This window comes from Gymnoscopelus braueri (assembly GCF_963280865.1).
Source record: "Gymnoscopelus braueri genome assembly, chromosome: 13".
Lineage (NCBI taxonomy): Eukaryota > Metazoa > Chordata > Actinopteri > Myctophiformes > Myctophidae > Gymnoscopelus > Gymnoscopelus braueri.
The window spans coordinates 51,327,660-51,337,128 of NC_137615.1; positions in this window are offsets into that span (position 1 = coordinate 51,327,660).

The following is a 9,469-nucleotide window of genomic DNA, read 5'->3' on the forward strand; positions in this document are numbered from 1 at the left end:
CCATTCAAAGTCAAACGTTTAAATTGTATTTATTGATCTGAATTAATTATAGAATGGTTAATAATCATAAACCTGATTGTTTATGTATGTGTATGAGATGTGAGCAAGTCAGTAATCAGTATTGTCTGCAGTGTATGGGTGTGTGGAATGTGCTGTGTGAGTGTTGTATAAAAAAGGTGTGTAAAGGTAACTGAAACAAAAAGGTTAGGCCCCACAGGCCAGGTGACAACCCTAAGCAGAGATCCTGCTTCCAGGGAGGAGAGAGAGAGAGAGAGAGTCCATGGTTGGAGAGGTCCTATAGACCAATTATTTGTTTACCAACATTGAGACTGGATGCACAGGTGATTGTTTCATGCAATCAATTCTCAACCTGTTGTTTCGGGGTGCGCTGGTTTCAGCACACCCCAACCCCCTCTTGTGTGTTGGCTAGTGAGGCGCGCCCTAGCGAGACCTGACAGAATGGGTTTGACGCTTGCGCAGTATGACGCTCAGGGGCGGACTGGGACCAAAATTCAGTCTGGCATTTTGGTCCGGACTGGCCCACCACCCCCTGGACCGTTTCATCAACGGGGTGGGGGTGGGGGGGAGGGCGTTTCACTGTTTTTTACCCAGCAACCCTGTGTAAATTACGCCACAGCTGAAAAGCATCCCAACCCAAACATTAACGTAACTAATAATTGGCCCGCACGACCCGGAAATGACCGTAATAATCCTAAAACGGGAGCAAAAATATATAAAAAAAATTTGGGTGGCCCACCGGCCCAGCGGCCCACCGGGCATATAACCGGTATGCCAAATGGCCAGTCCGCCCCTGATACAGGATAAAGAAATGGATTAGGATGAGATGACAAAGAAATGAGCAGACAACATTGGAAATGGAAAACTGAAGCTGATAAATGGATACAGTCTACTGATTAGCTGAAATTTGCCAACCCACTTGAGAATGTAGTTTATATTTATTAAAGAGCTGGGGAGACTCTAATCATGATCCGGATACACCTGTTACTGAACAAACACTCGCCATGACTACTATCACAATATAGTGCTTTAACCTTTTATTCATTCATTCATCCAACCTTTATTTAAGATTCTCGGAGCGATCAATTGAGGGAGACCCTCATTTACAATGATGCCGAGATTACACACATAAATAACATTGGAGTAACAAGAAAAACAATAAAGTTGACACAAACCGTTAAAACAATTGCATGTTAACATCAATCAGTTAAAACAGTTGCATATGGGTAAGACACGGTTATTATATAGATTCCTAAAATGGCCAATAGATACTAGGGTATTCAATTTAAGCTCTTGTTGCAAAAGGTTCCAAGACTCAGGTGCACCAAAGCTGAAAGCAGCCTTTCCCTGTTCTGAATTGGCAAAAGGAGCCAACAGGATTAGCTTTTTTTTTTAACAAAAAATATTTTGTTTTGACAGTTTTAACCATATTTGTCTCCGCCAGGCCGAAAGGCATGGTGAGAGAGTATGTTTTGCACCCTGTCTGTCTGTCTGTGTCCGTCCGTCCGTCCCCTCCGTCCCCTCCGTCCCCTCAGTCTGTATTTTGCACGTACATTCCCACTAGGCAGAGGAAGAAATGCCACTTGAAATATTTCAAATCAGCCTCATGGTGACGATATAACAGGATATAATGAATGTTTTTACCTATAACTGCACTGATCTGTATACAACTTTGTATGTGCACTCCTTAGAGGCCAAGGAAAAACCTTTGCCATGCATTTTTCACATCTACTTTTTTATAGCGCCACCAGGAGGCCGACTTAAATAAAATTTAAAAATAAACATTTTTTTACATCCTGATTGGCTAAGATTGACATCTAAACTTTGAACAAAATGCCTTAAATCATGAACGCAGCATCCGATTGCGGTGAAACTTTGCACCCACACATTGAGGAACAAATGCCACCCTTTCAACATTTCCCTACTATAGCGCCACCAGGAGGCCAATTCTTTTACATTTGAAGTTGGCAACTATCAGTTAATGGCTAATGATTTTTTTTTCTTTACAACTCTAGTTTCTTTGTATTCACCTGCACATTTATAGTGATAATTAACCAACACTATGTTATAATATACCACATATTTCCTGGGTAAATACTTCATAATTAGTGACTCTCTAAAAACAACCAAACATAAAAAAAAACCTGATAAAGCGTTTCTAAGCGTGAGGGAGGAACGCACCAGAAAAAGAGAGGTGTAGCAGGGCGGTATGAATTAATATATATATATATATATATATATATATATATATATATATATATATATATATATATATATAGCCAACTACGCCACCTGGGGAGTTACACCCCAGGAAATATCTATAATGTAAACCAACCACCTGAACATATATTGCTCCTCACACAAGTTCGTTTGCAAAATAAAGTATAAAGGCAGAAACGGTGTTTATACAAAGTACAAAAAGCTTTATTTTAACCTCAATAATAAAAGAGCATGACATTCAATAACTAAAAACAATGCACTTAATAATAAAACCTATTTGCCTGTAGGGCCAGTGCTGGGGAGTAAGGGGGAGGATGAGCAGGCCGACCGACCCAGAGAAGGGGCACCCCAATATCGCACAGCAGACAGAATTAAAGTATTTCACACTAAAAGCACAGCAAGGGGGGGGGGGGGGTTACCACAACCCAACTGGGCGGCCGTCACCTGCTCCCACACCCCAAGGGGTCCCCAGCAACAGGCCTGCAAGACGGAAAATAAGGTTAATATGTGCCGTGGATATAGATTGAATTAACTTGTATCATATTTTATATATAAACATATATTATAGAGTATATATATATATATATATATATATATATATATATATATATATATTATAATAGAATGCCGTCTGTAGGCCTATAGTCTAGATAACCAAATAAACGAATACAAAATAAGAAATAACAACAAACAATAACCAAATAAACGAAAGGAATAAACCACAAGGCTGTCTGTGAGCTGGAGGACCGAGGCGACAGGTGGAGAGTGCCTTAACCCATATAAGGGTATAAGGTCCGGTTGAGCCACAGCACAGACAGTTACTAGTTTAGAAACGGGAGGTATCTCAGAGTGGTGCGTTGAGGTAGGATTGTTCTGAATGGGTGCGGTGAAACCACCACCCGCAAAGCAGCAGTGTTATCGAGGGGCCTGAAACAACAAACGGCCATGTCATTCTACCATTTATAATACTAACATTCATTAAGACAGGAGCAGAGAGACAGACAGTAACGTACCGCTATGCAGCAAAGGCGGAAGCCACAATGGCCCGTTTGCAGCGGCGGACACCGGTAGGAGTAAACTGTAATAAAGGCCACGGTTATTATAGTGCCTGCCTGACATTAAATCAACTTATTATACTGCGGAGAAGGAGGACCACCAACATACCACTTTGTGCAGCGTGAAGCAGCACTGCACGCCCGGAGCGAAACGCCAGTAGATGGGAGACACGCACCGGGGCTACAAAGGGCAACAAACGGTCATGGTCAAGTTCACGACCATGTACCACGCAGCATAAAGCAAAGTGCATAAACAGCAAGATGGAGAGACATACCTGCGCTAATGCGCGATGAGACGCACAGGCGAGCCCAACAGGCCAGCCTGGACTGATGGTAGACCAGTGTGGAGACAGACAGCTAACTGTGTTTGGAGGTGCCTTGCTTTAATACTGTTGCCAATCAGCCCACTGATGAGTGGGCGGAGGATGGGCCGTGGGTAGAATGGGAGCCAACGCCCATCCTGCTACAGAGGCAAAGACATTAAAGAGAGATGACACAACATCACATCACTTTACTTCAGTGTGTGTAAAGAGGTGGACCGTATCACTTAAGAATCTAAGTCATAAAGGTAGAGAGGTGGACTGTATCACTTTAGAATCTAAGTCATAAAGGTAGAGAGGTGGACTGTATCACTTTAGAATCTAAATCATAAAGGTAGAGAGGTGGACCGTATCACTTTAGAATCTAAGTCATTAAGATAGCCTAGACATGTCCGTGGCTTTCCACTCTGAAAACATGGAGATGGAAGAGACAGGTGGTGTGAACTATGAGAATTTCCAGAACGATGAAATCTATGATGATATAGTCAACACTCCATCTCAGGAGCAACAGCCACACAAGATACTGCAGCCTGGTAAGATATTTTATTAAAACCATCCATATATACAGGTAGATACTGCAGCCTGGTAAGTTATTAAAACCATCCATATATACAGGTAGATACTGCAGTCTGGTAAGATATGTTATTAAAACCATCCTTAGGCTACATGGCATTATATGTGGTGTTACGTCATCAATGATGAAACTGATTGATTGATTGATTCATTGATTGATTGACTGATTGACTGATTGAAACTTTTTATTGACACAATTGCATGTACAGTGAATACAATTCAATTCAATACAGGTGCATGCCAGGGTCCTGATGAGAGTGAGAAAATATGACCATATCACACCCACCCTCCGCTCACTTCACTGGCTCCCCATCTCCATCAGACCGAATACAAGATTTCTCTTCTCACCCATCAATGCATTTACGGCAACGCCCCCCACTACCTCAAATAACTCCTCACCCCAAAACCCGCCATCCGAAGCCTCCGCTCCAACAACACCAACCTTCTTGTTGTCCTGTCCCTGACACCAACCTCCGCACCATGGGCGACCGGGCCTTCTGTCACACAGCCCCATGTCTGTGGAATGCCCTCCCAGACCACCTGAGAGCACCACAGTCCACTGATGCCTTTAAAAATGGACTAAAAACCTACCTTTTAAAAAAAGCATTTTTCTAATTTTATGGACTTTGTTTGTTTTTCGTAGTTTTAATTTCTAAATTTTGGCCCTTTATTTTAGCCTAGTTGGGTCTATTGTAATTGTTTTGTTGCCTATGCTGTTTTTATGCCTTGCTTTTAATTGTAGCACTCTGAGATTCGTGAGAATGTAAAGTGCGTTATAAATAAAATGTATTATTATTATTACATGATCCGGAATGTATTCTTCTAGCAATAAAGGTCTTCTTATCTAGTTTGAGACACTTGAGATTGATTGAAACCTTTATTTATTCTTGAAAAGAGCATTGATGTTTACCCTCATTAGTAATGATGTTGAGATTACACGCACAACAATTAAGACATACAGATATAAAACACAATGACATAGTGAGGTAGGGATATTTAAGAGGTGGCTTTGGCTCAGCCATGTAACGTGATCACAAACACACTGCAGCTCATGGCTCTAGCAGACTCTAATCAAACAGTTCATATGTAGGCCTATTGGGCGTGTTTCTTTTCAAGTGGTTTTGCACCAAGATACATTTCTTTGACATAAGACTTTCAGAGGTCTTCTAACTCCAGTCTCTCTCTCTCTCTCTCTCTCTCTCTCTCTCTCTCTCTCTCTCTCTCTCTCTCTCTCTCTCTCTCTCTCTCTCTCTCTCTCTCTCTCTCTCTCTCTCTCTCTCTCTCTGTGGCGTGCACAGACATTTTGAGGGGCAGGTTCTCAAGTTAAAAAAGGGCACCTTGTGTGGCGCGTGGAACCGCCGGCTGCCCTAGTAGTGTGAGATTTATTACAGGCACATCTTGTACGTCTCAATTGCATAATGTGTTTATTTCAATACTAGCCACGCTGTCTGATGCAGATGTTTAATAATAATCAACAGGTTTGTTTCTGCTAAATTAATGTAACAATTCAAATTGACAACAACAGAACAAATAGCAATACCACATTGTGCATGATTTAGTGTCGATAGAATAAGTAACATTTTTTACACAAAAACACAAATAAATAAATAGACTAGTTCAAAAAGCAGAGACTTGATTTGGACTGTAGCTTGTACTGGCTTACATATATATAATAAGCCAGATGGCTACTTTTTCTGCAGGCAATTTGGAATTACCTATTTGTCATCAGTAGATTACTTAACCCTTCCATTGTGTTAGGGTCTTTTTTGACCCGTTTTCAAGTTTGAATAGGTAAAAAGTACCCTTTACATTTCTTTATTGGAACGAGGCTTCATGATATCCTCAGAAATAGCCATTTTAACGCATAAAAATTATTTATCATCATTTTAATTAATTCTAATAAAAGTGTGTTCTCATTATTATATTATAGCTAGATAACATCATTATCCATTGCCTTCATTATAGGAAATTTAATGAGTGAATTTTAACATTTTTATAATAGAAAATGTGTTATTTCTCTGCAGTGTTTGTCAAGGTGAACGGCACAGAGATGGAGGAAGGTAATTTGAATCACACACACACTATACAATACTGTTTATATACTGTGTGTGTGTGTGTGTGTGTGTGTGTGTGTGTGTGTGTGTGTGTGTGTGTGTGTTTGACAAGGGAAGCTTTATGATTGGGTCAAATCACATTAACCACTCAAATTAATGTTATGTTTTAAATGTAAACTATTAATGATTTAATGCTAATGCTGGGATGATTTCAGCCCTCCTTGCTCAGCTGAACACCCTAGAAATGAGCCTCAACACCACTGAGAGTGAAATGGAGGAGGTCAAGAGACACAATGCAGGTATTATAACTTTAAGTTTAGTATTTCAATGTTACGCCTGATGTTGTAAAAAAATCATTCACCATCAACGTCCACCGTCTGTAGAACCTGGCAACATAACATGTCTATAAGTCATCGATGTCCTCTGTCTGTAGAACCTGGCAACATAACATGTCTATAAGTCATCAATGTCCTCTGTCTGTATAGAATCTGGCAACATAACATGTCTATAAGTCATTAATGTCCTCTGTCTATAGAACATGGCAACATATCATGTCTATAAGTCATCAATGTCCTCTGTCTGTATAAAACATGGCAACATTTCATGTCTGTACGAATATCCAACCCGAAGCACACTACTTGTGCGACTGGTCGGCTACGGCCCTCGCAAAAGGCCGGAGTCCCTGAATCGGTGTAAAGTAGATAATACTCAGACCTACTCAAACCTGTGTCTTTGATGGTTTTTTATTCACTAACACAAAATACAAACATACATTAACACACCCAGCAGCCAATCGTGCTACTAAGCGGCCAGTTAACTACTATCTCAGTCAACTACAACCTTGCCAGTAGGCTCACATTCTACTAACAAAGTCTAGCCAGGTCTGGCAGTCAGGTCAGACAGGTTTTAAACCTACAGAAAGATTGAAACACAGAAACAATAATACAATATTACCGACATGAATCCTCACACAAACAATAAACATCTCAGCATATATGACTATTAATCTTTGTGTATCAAGTGCTTTCCTACTTACTACTGATCTGTTGAGGGACTCCAATAAACTGAATTCTCTCCCCAAGTTTCCTCAGGGAGACAAAGAGATGCCACCACCTACCATGTCAGGTGACTTTCTCCTCCTCTCATCCCCCAAAACATAGACCAGGTCATTTGAGCCTCCCTCTCTATCCTTCCTCCTTGAGATAAGGGGAACCTAAGGAATTTACGACCTACCAAACTCTGTGAAAGGACCCACAATATGAGACCTTAGAGCATGCCTCAGCTAATGACTCCAAACCGGCAGTATTAACCTTCATATATGTATGTATTTTCTCATGCCTTTATATGTCGGCCTACCACACTGGTATAATCCTAAATAAGTAGTAAATACACACATAGTTATAATCATAATAATATCACAGGCGTTGGAGGCATGGAATAACCTTACAATGTCTTATCTAATGTGTGGCCAATGGAAAGCAACAAAGTTTACTTTAGTAAATCAATCATTACTTAGTAATATTTTTAAGTTGCCTTTTACTGAGATGTTTTAAATGATTCTTCTGCACAGTAATTTTGTCCCCTTGATGCAATAAGTGATCTGAACCAAAGTAGTGGCTTTACATTTACTTCTTGAAACAAACGACACTGATTAGAGTCAGACCTGAATGTTTTGCAATGTAAATCCATGTCTTTATGTCTATTATTATTAAGTAGATGACCGGACTATTATGTACTATTATGTCAGTTGAGAGATAACCAATTAAACATTACAAGGAAGCAATTTAAAAATGGAGTTCAACTCGTACCACTAAAGGCTGAGATGTATTTTTGCAATGTTTTAACATAACTTTTTTATGTGATATTTCTCTGCAGTGGGTGTCAAGGTGAACGACACTGAGACCAAGATGGAGGAAGGTAATTTACACACACACACACACACACACACACACACACACACACACACACACACACACACACACACACACACACACACACACACACACACACACACACACACACACACACACACACACACACACATTTTAACCATTTATGTCCACATAAAGGAGAAATATACAGGGACACAAATATTATAGGTGCAGTTAAGCATACATTCACAAAATCATGTCTTCATGATACAATAAGCATGTCACTCAGAACTCTATGGGTTTAAGTAACAGCGTCTCCGCCATATTTGGCGGCTGCCAATTATAGCAGAGACAGCACAATACTTTACCAACGTTTTTGCCTCCTTTTTGGGCATCCCAAGCTGTTGAAACCCTCTAACATCCAGTCTGTGGTTATGGTATGTTAGAATGTCGGGACGTTTGAATGTCTCTCCATTCCTGAGTTATGACCAATTTATCTAATTCTGACTATGACCTTCATTGTCCCAAAGATTATGTGCATGGTCAATTCAGGTGTGTGTGCAAAAGAAAAGACGTGTACAGTTTTTAGCCTTTAGGAACTGAATCCAATTTAATGGAACAATAGAAAACAGTCAACAGTCTTTATCCTTTTAAAGGGATACTTCACTTTCAAATAAAATAAACATTAAAAAAAAATATTTAAAAAAAATGAAAGAAGTTATGGCAAAATAAAGGCCCCCTCACACATTAGTAGGACACTCTAATGCGTGAGGGGGCCTTTATTTTGCCATAACTTCTTTCATTTTTTTTAAATAATTTTTTTTAATGTTTATTTTATTTGAAAGTGAAGTATCCCTTTAAGTATTTTGCTGCTGCAAATTCCATATTTGGAATTGGAACAATAATTATCCTTACAGGAACAACATCTGAACTGCACACACTGGCTGCAGCTTCTCAAAAACTGAAACAATAAAGTAAACTTTTTGAACATTTCTTAACCTTTTCAACATATCTTACACCAGTCAATATGTCTGACTGTCTGCTCTGTGTCTGACTGTCTGCTCTGTGTCTGACTGGTTCTCTGAGTTAAACAACTAAATTATATCCGAACGCATCACTGTTCTCTTTATAGTTCGCTTATTTGGCTGCACCCAGGGCAAGAAGGCAACTTCACTGGAATCTATTCTTTTTTAAATGTGTTCACTTTAACGGTCCTTCATATTATTTTAAACAGTCTCTGGTTCCATATACATCAACATATTCCCAATTTTATTGTTACTCAAATGTTTTTGGAAGTTGTACAAGGTCATTCCACTATAAAATTCCATTTGACCGGAACAATCTTCCTCTTTCTCTCA